Source organism: Vombatus ursinus, unplaced genomic scaffold, assembly GCF_900497805.2.
Source record: "Vombatus ursinus unplaced genomic scaffold, bare-nosed wombat genome assembly UNPS02007408.1, whole genome shotgun sequence".
NCBI classification, from domain to species: domain Eukaryota; kingdom Metazoa; phylum Chordata; class Mammalia; order Diprotodontia; family Vombatidae; genus Vombatus; species Vombatus ursinus.
The window spans coordinates 1-9007 of NW_020947186.1; positions in this window are offsets into that span (position 1 = coordinate 1).

Sequence of the window (9007 nt, forward strand, 5' to 3'; positions counted from 1 at the left end):
ATACGTCCTTTCTGAGAATGCTCTCTCCCATGTCTTCAGCAAGCTCTCTCCTTTGGATAGCACACTGGACTTATAACCAGAAAAAACTGAATTCAAATCCTACCTCAGCCACTTGCTACTTGTGTGATGCTGCGCAAATCATCTATCCTCTCTGTGCCTCAGTTACCTCATCTGTAAAATGAGAGTATTGGATTCTAACATCAAAGGATCCTGCTGGCTCAACATCTGTGATCCAATATGAAAAATTCACCTTCACCACAAAGGCTTTCCCACGTTCTTCACTTGGTAAGTTTCTTCACTCTAGCTTTCCCATAGCACTTAGTTTATAGCTCCACACTGCTTTATTACTTTGCTCTAACTTATGTGTTGTCTTTGTATGTCAGCTTAGTTTAGTTCATCTGTGTCATTAGATTGCAAAGTCCCATTGAGCACATATTATGAATGATATATACATGTATAATACGCATAATTTAATGACATATATAAAATGCATGTAGCTTAACTCCAACAACTATACATCACAGTGTGTAAATCATATACAATGAATGTTTCAATTGTCTTACTCATTTAATTTTCTAAAAGATTTCCTCCTCTCTACTACCAAACTGTATTAACATTCCTTGAATGCGGCACTTAGTTAACTAAGGTGCAGCAACAGGGTATTTTCCCTAGGGCATCAAAATTTAAAGAGGGATGACAACTTATATATCTTTAGCAGCATAGAACCTGCTGAGCTTTGAATTGTTGTTGTTATTGTTATTTCTGAATCTGTGATTTCATTGGTATAGTGAACTCCAGGCAAAGACAATCTATTTATTAATGAAGATTAGAAATTATTTTGCATCTGATCAAGTTAGAGAGTGGTATATGGGCCCTGAAATGCCTAGGGTCATAAACAGGGAGAAGCGGGAAGTCAGAAGCAGGAAGTAAACTGAGGTCTTTCTGATTTGAGGCTGGCTCTCTCTCCATTACATAACACTGCTTCTCAGCAAGAATAATTAGTTAAAAAAGAAGGCAAGGTGTGGAAGGTAGGAGGAGATATGAGGTAAAGAGATCAACAAGAAGCTATTGCAATATTCCTGGTGAGAGATAATGAGGGTCTGAATTAGAGGGGTAGCTGTGTGAGTAGACAGAAGAAGATCTATACAAGTGATGTTGTGAAGGTAGAAATGAAAAGATTTAGTGATGGACTGGATATACAGAGTAAATGAGCGTGAAGAGTGGAGAATGGAAGATAACACCCAGGTCATAAGAGTGGGTGACTGAACTCTGCTTTGGACATGTTCAATTTGAGATGCACATATGACATCCAGTTTGAGATGTCTAAAAGGCAATTGTTGATGAAGGACTGGAGTTCAGTAAAGAGATTAGATTTGGACCCAGGCAAGCATATGTATATGTGTATATGTAATACATCCGTGAATCGTTTAGATAGAGATAATAAATGGATCCACTTCAGCTGATTAGATCACCAAATGAAAGAGGGTCTGATGTAGATGAAGATCCAGCTAAGACTAAGAAGGAGGGCTTAGAGAGGGAGGAAGAGGAAGAGGAGAGAGCAGTGCTATAAAAACCCAAGTAGGAGAGAGTATCCAAGAGGCAAGAGTTGCAAAATTTGCAGAAAGGTTAAAAAAAGATGAAGATTGAGAAACATACCTTTGGAGAAAAAAGTTTCAATTGAATGATGAGGTCAAAAGCCAGATTACAGAGGGTTTAGAAGCCAATGAGAGAACTAGTGTAGATGATTTTCTAAAGGAGTTTACCAAGAAGGGTAGGAGAGATATTGGATATTAGCTAGCAAAAATGACTGGATCAAAAGAGGAGCAATTTGTTGGAGAATAAGTAAAGGAACGTCAAGGAGAATAGTTACCTCTCAATAGGATATCATAATGAAGGCGAGGTAATCGGGGAAGATGTCTGAATGATGTGACGTGCGGAGGAAAGAAGAAAGAGTTCTTGGTGAATGGCCTCATTTTTTTTTTTTTAGTGAAGTCTGAGATAAAGTACCCACCTGAGATGGGGAGGGAGAGCCATGGAAGGCTTGAGGAGAGATGAGGAGGTTTGGAACTGCTGCTTTCAAGGGCAGCATTATACATATTCCCCAGGTGTACTCTCCTTTCTTCCTTAATGAGTTCAATGCCCCTTTCTCCTCTCTCCTCTCTGTCTTCTCTCCCATACACACACATTTACATACATATATGTACACACACACACATATATACCATGTTATGTTAACATGTTAAAGTGGCACAAGGAGGGGAGTTGGTTAACTGGCCCCCAAACTTTGGAATGTGCTTTAGTCATATGGAAAAGCACAGATAGCACATAAGCAGCTAAATGGTGAAGTGGATAGTGTTCTGGGCCTGGAGTCAAGAATAAGACTTGAATTTAAATCTGGCTTAAGAGACTTACTTGTTGTGTGACCTGGGACAGATCACTTAACTTCTGCTGCCTCAGTTTCCTCACATGTGAAATAAAATAGTAATAGCACTTAGCTCCCTGGATTGTTGTGAAGATCCAATGAGTTCATATTTGTAAAGTGCTTTGGAAACATTTGAAATGCTATCTATTGTTTTTAAGCATAAAATGAAAAACTAAAATTGGGGGAAAATCTTCGACTTGTTTTTCCCTTACTGGAGGAAAAAAAATAGTAAACACATTATCTTGGTCTTCTTTCATGTATATGAATCATGCAGTGCTTGAACCTGACACTTCAAGCTTTGATTAATAGTATTCTTAATTGCTTTCCTTTTTCTCCTCACAGCTGGCAGATGGAGCGCTGTAGTTCTGGCTGAACCACGTCAGCGGTCTTGATGCTGCAAACAAATGGTGTTACAGTCAGCACACTTGTCCTCTTTGATCCATCTCTCCTGCACACGGTGGAGTCAGGGGAAGTTTCCTTTTGATTTCGTCTTGTCCTTGGCTGTTCCCTTATTTCCCTTCCCAGTCCCCAAGGGATATGAGGGTCCCAGATTGAAAGGTGGTCTTGAGGACTCTAGTCCATCTCTGCTCATATCACTGAACTGGTGAGTCAAACAATACCAGCTTTGGCTGCAGAGAATTGGGCTAAGTAGTACTTGCTTTTGGAGGGGTATTCATTCCTTAACATTACTGCTTCTATTATCCTTTGCTACTTTATGGAAAGTATGACTATGTGGTACAATAAGTACAATACGTACCTGAGATTAAGGAATATACCAACTCTTAGGTGATTGCAGTTTTTTTTTTCTTGTATTTTTCCTAATCTTCACTCTCCTTGTATCTGCCTTTAGGTGAGTGATCAATGTATACCTTCAGCAGTAAATGCTTAGCTGCTCTCCAGTTCACTGGACCTTGAATAGCTGGGTCTGGGACATTTGGGAAATTTGATCTTTCTCACAAGGTGGTAATGGATGTCCATGGAGAAATAGATTCAATGCTAGCAAAGGTGAAGTCATGTTCCTCATGGGTAATGCCTTATGAAGGAAAATGTTTCCAAGTGAGAATTTGGTTGCACTCATCCCATTAACCTAAACTGACACAGAACAGATGGGGAGAGTAATAAGGAACCCAGAGTATTATCTTGCAGGCATGGTTGTTTGAATAGTGGAGAGGTTTCCATTTGCTTTTTAAAATGTTCAATATCAAATTTTCTTTAAGATTCGCATGGGTTGAAAAGTAAGGGGAAGGTATTTGGAGCAGGGTATTTTGAATTGTAACTAATTAGAGGTAAAGAACTGCGATCTGAGAGTATGTTAATACTCTAAGAGAAAACTGGGTAGCCTTTGGAAGTTTGATTAACTTTGTAGGATATAATGGTATTATCAAAATTTATTTTTATTGAGATATAGAGTTGATAGTTTTTGGTAGCATAGTATTATGGAAAGAGAAAAAAACTTAGAATAAGAAAACCTGGATCTGAGTCCTAGTCACTTACTAGCTATATGACCTTGGGCAAATCGCTTAGAACCAATGTAGCACCGTAAATAGAGTCAGAAAAGCCTGGGTTTAAATTTTGCCTCTGACACTTATTAGCTATATAACCAGTGGTCCCTGAACCTGTTTGGACCTCGATTTCCTCATCACTAAAATGGGAAGAAGAACATCTACAGTATCCACATTATACACTGTTGCCCTGTAGCTCACATAAGATAATGAAAGTAAGGCAGTTTGCAAATATTAAAGTGGCCTATTATGCCAACTATTATTATTAACTTCTCTTAGTCTCAGTTTCCTTACATTCCCAATGAGAATATAAATACAAGTTTATCCTACATATACTGCAAGGGTGAGGTTTAAATAAAATACTTTTTTGATTCCACTTCTATAATATTTTTTTACATTCTTTCTTTTCTCTCCACATGGGCACAGGGTTATTCAACATATTTACCATCTCATGTCTGGACCATGGAAGTGGCCTTTTAATTGCTCTTTCTACTTCCAGTCTTTATCCTTTCCAGTCTATTTCTTCACATATTTGTCAAATCATCCATATTATCCCCTTATGAAAAGCCTCTAGTGATTCATTACTGACTCTGGAAGGCAAAAGCTTCCACAATCTAGTTCCTAATTACCTTTCCAGACATTTTATTTTACTTGTCCTCATTCATTCTATTCTAGTCAAATGGACCTAATAGATTGACCCCCCCTCCTCACAAACCTGGTATTTGATCTCCCTTCTTCATACCTTTTCTCAATCTGTCTCATGCCTAAAATGACCTCTTTCCTCATTCTGGCCTCTTGGAATCCCTAGATTCCTTCAGCTAAGGTACCCCCTATTCAAAGGCTTTCCTTAATCCTGCAGTTATCTCCCTCCTCAAATTATCTTGTATTTACTGACCTGGGTACATACTGTACCTGCTCTCTCTTATTCTTCCAGTAGACTGTAAGCTCTTCAAGGGCAGGAGCAGGTTTATTTTTGCTTTTGTATCCTATATGGAACAGAACATAGTAATTTACATATATAATATATGTAATATATATGTATGTGTGTATGTGTGTGTGTGAATATGTATGTGTATATATGTATATATATAGTAGTTGACATTGATAAATATTTATTGAATTAAATTGAACTGTGAAACACTCTACAAATGTAAACCATTGTTAGATAATGATAGTGAAAGACTATATACATTTAGCCAACCTCATGGAGGGCTTCTTTGTTGACAGAATCTGGTTTATGTGAGCCACAGAATAATGTTTGTTACTATACAAATAAAAAGTTTTGAGGACCTTGATTCCCTCATCCTCACATTTTCTGAGAGTATTTTGTCTGTATGTCTCCATTATACCTCGTATTATACTGCTCTGTCTACATGTTATACTTGCTCTTTTCTCTCTCCTGTAGATTGCCAGCTTTATAAAGGAAGGGAGTAAATTGTTTTTCAGCTTTGTATCTTTACAGCCTAGCACAGCACTCAGCACATATAACGTGCTTAGTATTGATTGAATTGAGTGGAATTAGCCATGAAGCCTTGGATTGTAACAGCATCCCAATTCTCATGTTGCTCAATATTCGCTCCTATTTGTTCCCTTTCTCATTGTACCCATTGGATTCCAAATCATAGTTATGAATTTTTGTTCTAGAGAAAGAACAGTTTTGACCCAGGGCAAATGTCATAGGTGTGATTCAATTACCTTCTTAAGCTAGGACCCTCAAAGTGCCATTCAGGAAGTGGGGTGAACAAGGGCATAAAGGCACTCACCAGGAAAGAGGTCACTTTCCATGGAGTTGAGAGATGAAACAAGCTTATGGTATTTCCCTATTTTTCTTTCTTTCTTTTTGGAGCCAATCAGGGTTGAGTAACTTGCACAGGGTCACACAGCTAGTAAGCATCTGAGGCCAGATTTGAACTTACATCCTCGCACCACCAGAGTCCATTCTTTGCCCACTGCGACACCTACTTGTCTGTATTTTTTTTTTTTAGCTAATTCTTTTACTAGCTCAGTGTTAAGCTTTGTAGTGGTTTCTATGCTATTGAAGGGACTACAAATGATTTCTGTGCCCTCTAAATTTTGCGCCTGGGGTTGTCTTGGTAATTGCACTGTGGTGAGATACAAAGGATATATACACATATATATGTATATATACACATACATATACACACACACTTTGATATCTGTTTAAACAATCTTAAAATCAGCTGATGAGACAAGATACACACACAAGAAATAAGTAAGTACAATGCAAATCAGTCTAAGATTAAAATGTAAAAAGAGGGAGATAACATAGAGTTTGGAGAAGATTGATGTAGGTTCAAGTTCTTTGGGATGGTTTCAGGAGGTGGGTTCTAGTTAGTCCATAAAAATGGATAAGATTTGGATAAAGGGTAATTTTAATAGGGAGAAATGCATAAGCAAAGGCTTAGTGCCAAGCATTAGCTTGGGATTTTCAGATGACAACTGCAAAACTGATATGTCCTTAGTGAAAAGTTCAAGTTGGAGAATGATGTAAGGCAAGGTTGGCAACTTAAGAGTAGGGAAAGATTATAGAGAACCTTAAATGCCAGGAGTAGTAGGATCATAGAACCTAGACTTATACGCTTGAATATTATCTAGTCCAACCTACTAATTTTAAACACTTAGGAACTGAGACCAAGAGAGGGGAAATAACTATAGCTATTATTTATATCTATTGTACAGATAACAACTAAGACTCCAGATGATTAAATGAGTTGCTCATAGTCATGAGGCGCTGGAGGCAAGATTTGAACTTAAGTTGGTGAGCTGAGATTCAAATCTAGGTCACACATTCCCCCATCCCCACTATGTTGCCCCCTTGGATAGAGTTCTGTTCCTGGAGTTAGGAAGACCAGAGTTCATATCTAGTCTTAGCTCCCATCAGAGATGGTGGAAGACAGTATAATATTACAGAGACTTGGAATCAGAAGCACTTAATTCTAGTCACAGCTAGACTAAAAGTATGCTAGTCTAGCTAACAAACACTAACAAGCATGTTATTTTGGGTAAAGTTGATTAGTCCTTCTGAGTTTGAGTTTCCTTATCTATAATATGAGGGAGTTGGATGAGTTAGTCTATTAGGTCCCTTCTATCTATAAAAATCTATGATTCTATAATTATTTGTTTTTTGAACTGTCAGCTTGATTTTTATTACTGTCATTATAACTTGTCAGTAAAAGATAATATTTTCATAAATGTATATGAATTATACACTCTTGAATTTCCAAGCCAGGGTTCAGTGTAAGTCAGCATTTTTACAGAATGGCTCTCAACAAGGTATGATGTTTTACTTTAGTTCTTATGATTATCCTTCACAGAAAGGGCACAGACCAGATGCTAATTTATGAATCGACAAATATAGTGTTATGCCCTCAGTTAACAAGGGTTATTTTACAAAGTTGATTATGGTCACTGAAGGTATTGGGAGAATTACTAGGGTTGGTTCTAGACTGCTGGCTGCTTGAGATTGGACAGTAATGCTACATAGGTCGTCAATAGATAGGGTACTTGAATGTGGGGCTGACTTTGGAGGTGGCTGCATTCTCACAGCTAATATGGACTATTCACTTAGGAGTGAAAGAGAACTATGGTTATCTGAGGGTGTTCTCTGACTCACTGGATACAGGGCTTTACTAAGACAGGAAGCAGTGTTCCCTTGCCTTCTTTTTGTCCCATTAATGCCTGAGAGAGGAACCTTCTTTACATTAAGGGGAGTACATACGTGCTTCACCAAGATGCAACAGAGAAGAAATATAAATTGTTATATTATCCTACCTCCAGTGGTCTGAGGCTGGATTTGAACTTGGGAAGATGAGTCTTCCTGATTCCAGGACTGGTACTCTGTGCACTGCGCCACCTGGCTGCCTCTTTGAATGACATAAAGTTTGCAAAAAAGACAAATCAAGTTGCTAAACATTTTTACTTGCAGAAAGAAAAAAGAAAACCCAAATTTCACTGGAGCTTTATCTAGTTAGCAGGACCTTCTTACTAATTCCTTTTTTTTTTTTTAAAAAATCTGTTTACCTGCAGGAAAAGTTTTGAGTGGTATTTCTTAGCTTCTTTAAAATACTTAGTGTGACTTTAAATTGTCACTAATATTTTTTAGAACCTGAGTCAGTTGGTCTGATGATCAGTGCTTGGTCTTAATAAGGCCGCAGTTACAGATTCCGTTTCCCAAATGATTTTTTTAAGTGTGAAACCAAGAAGAGCTCTGTGCACGGCCGCAAATTTGCACTTAGAACTCTGGGCCTTCACCTTGTAAATGTCAGGAATTGTTTACAGGGCAGAATTTTCTAGTGTGAATGACTGAGATTCCTGAGTTCAACCTCCAGGAAGTCATGAGAAGAGCCCTGGTGTGACATTTATAGCTGTGTGATCCTGAAAAGTTATTTAACATTTCTGAGCCTCAATTTTCCTATCTATAAAATGGTGATAATAAAAATACTCGATGCTATTTACTACACATGGTTATTGTGAGCAACCTTTGAACCATAAAGTTCAAAATAGAGACCATGAACCTCTAACCACTGTAATAAAAATAACTCAGTTATGTGCTTAACTGATGGCATATCAGAAGCATCATATCCTAAGGTCTAGACGTACATACTTTTATTACCATAAAAATAAGTACATAACGGATACTCTTTTTACTGTACCACACTGACTTCTCAGAGGCTTGTCCTGAAATAGTCAACATGTATTTTTTAAGCACTTACTACGTGCCAGGCCCTGTGATCAGTATTAAGGATACAACTGAAGGCAAAAATAGTCTTCGTGAAGGCAGGATCAGTTACGTACTTATTTTTATGGCAATAAAGGTATGTATGTCTAGCTGCATAGCATTTAATTATGCCAACTCTTTCACAAAAGGCAGTAAGATACAGTGGGAAAAGGACAAACACGAGCATCAAGAAAACCAGATTCTAGTCCTGACTCTTCCTCTAAAACTGTATCACCTTGGATAAGTCCTTTAACTTCTCTGGGTCTAAAATTTTCTATTCATTTGTAAAATTAGGAGGCTAGATGAGATGGTTCCTAGGAGCTTTTTATGCTCTACACAATGTAT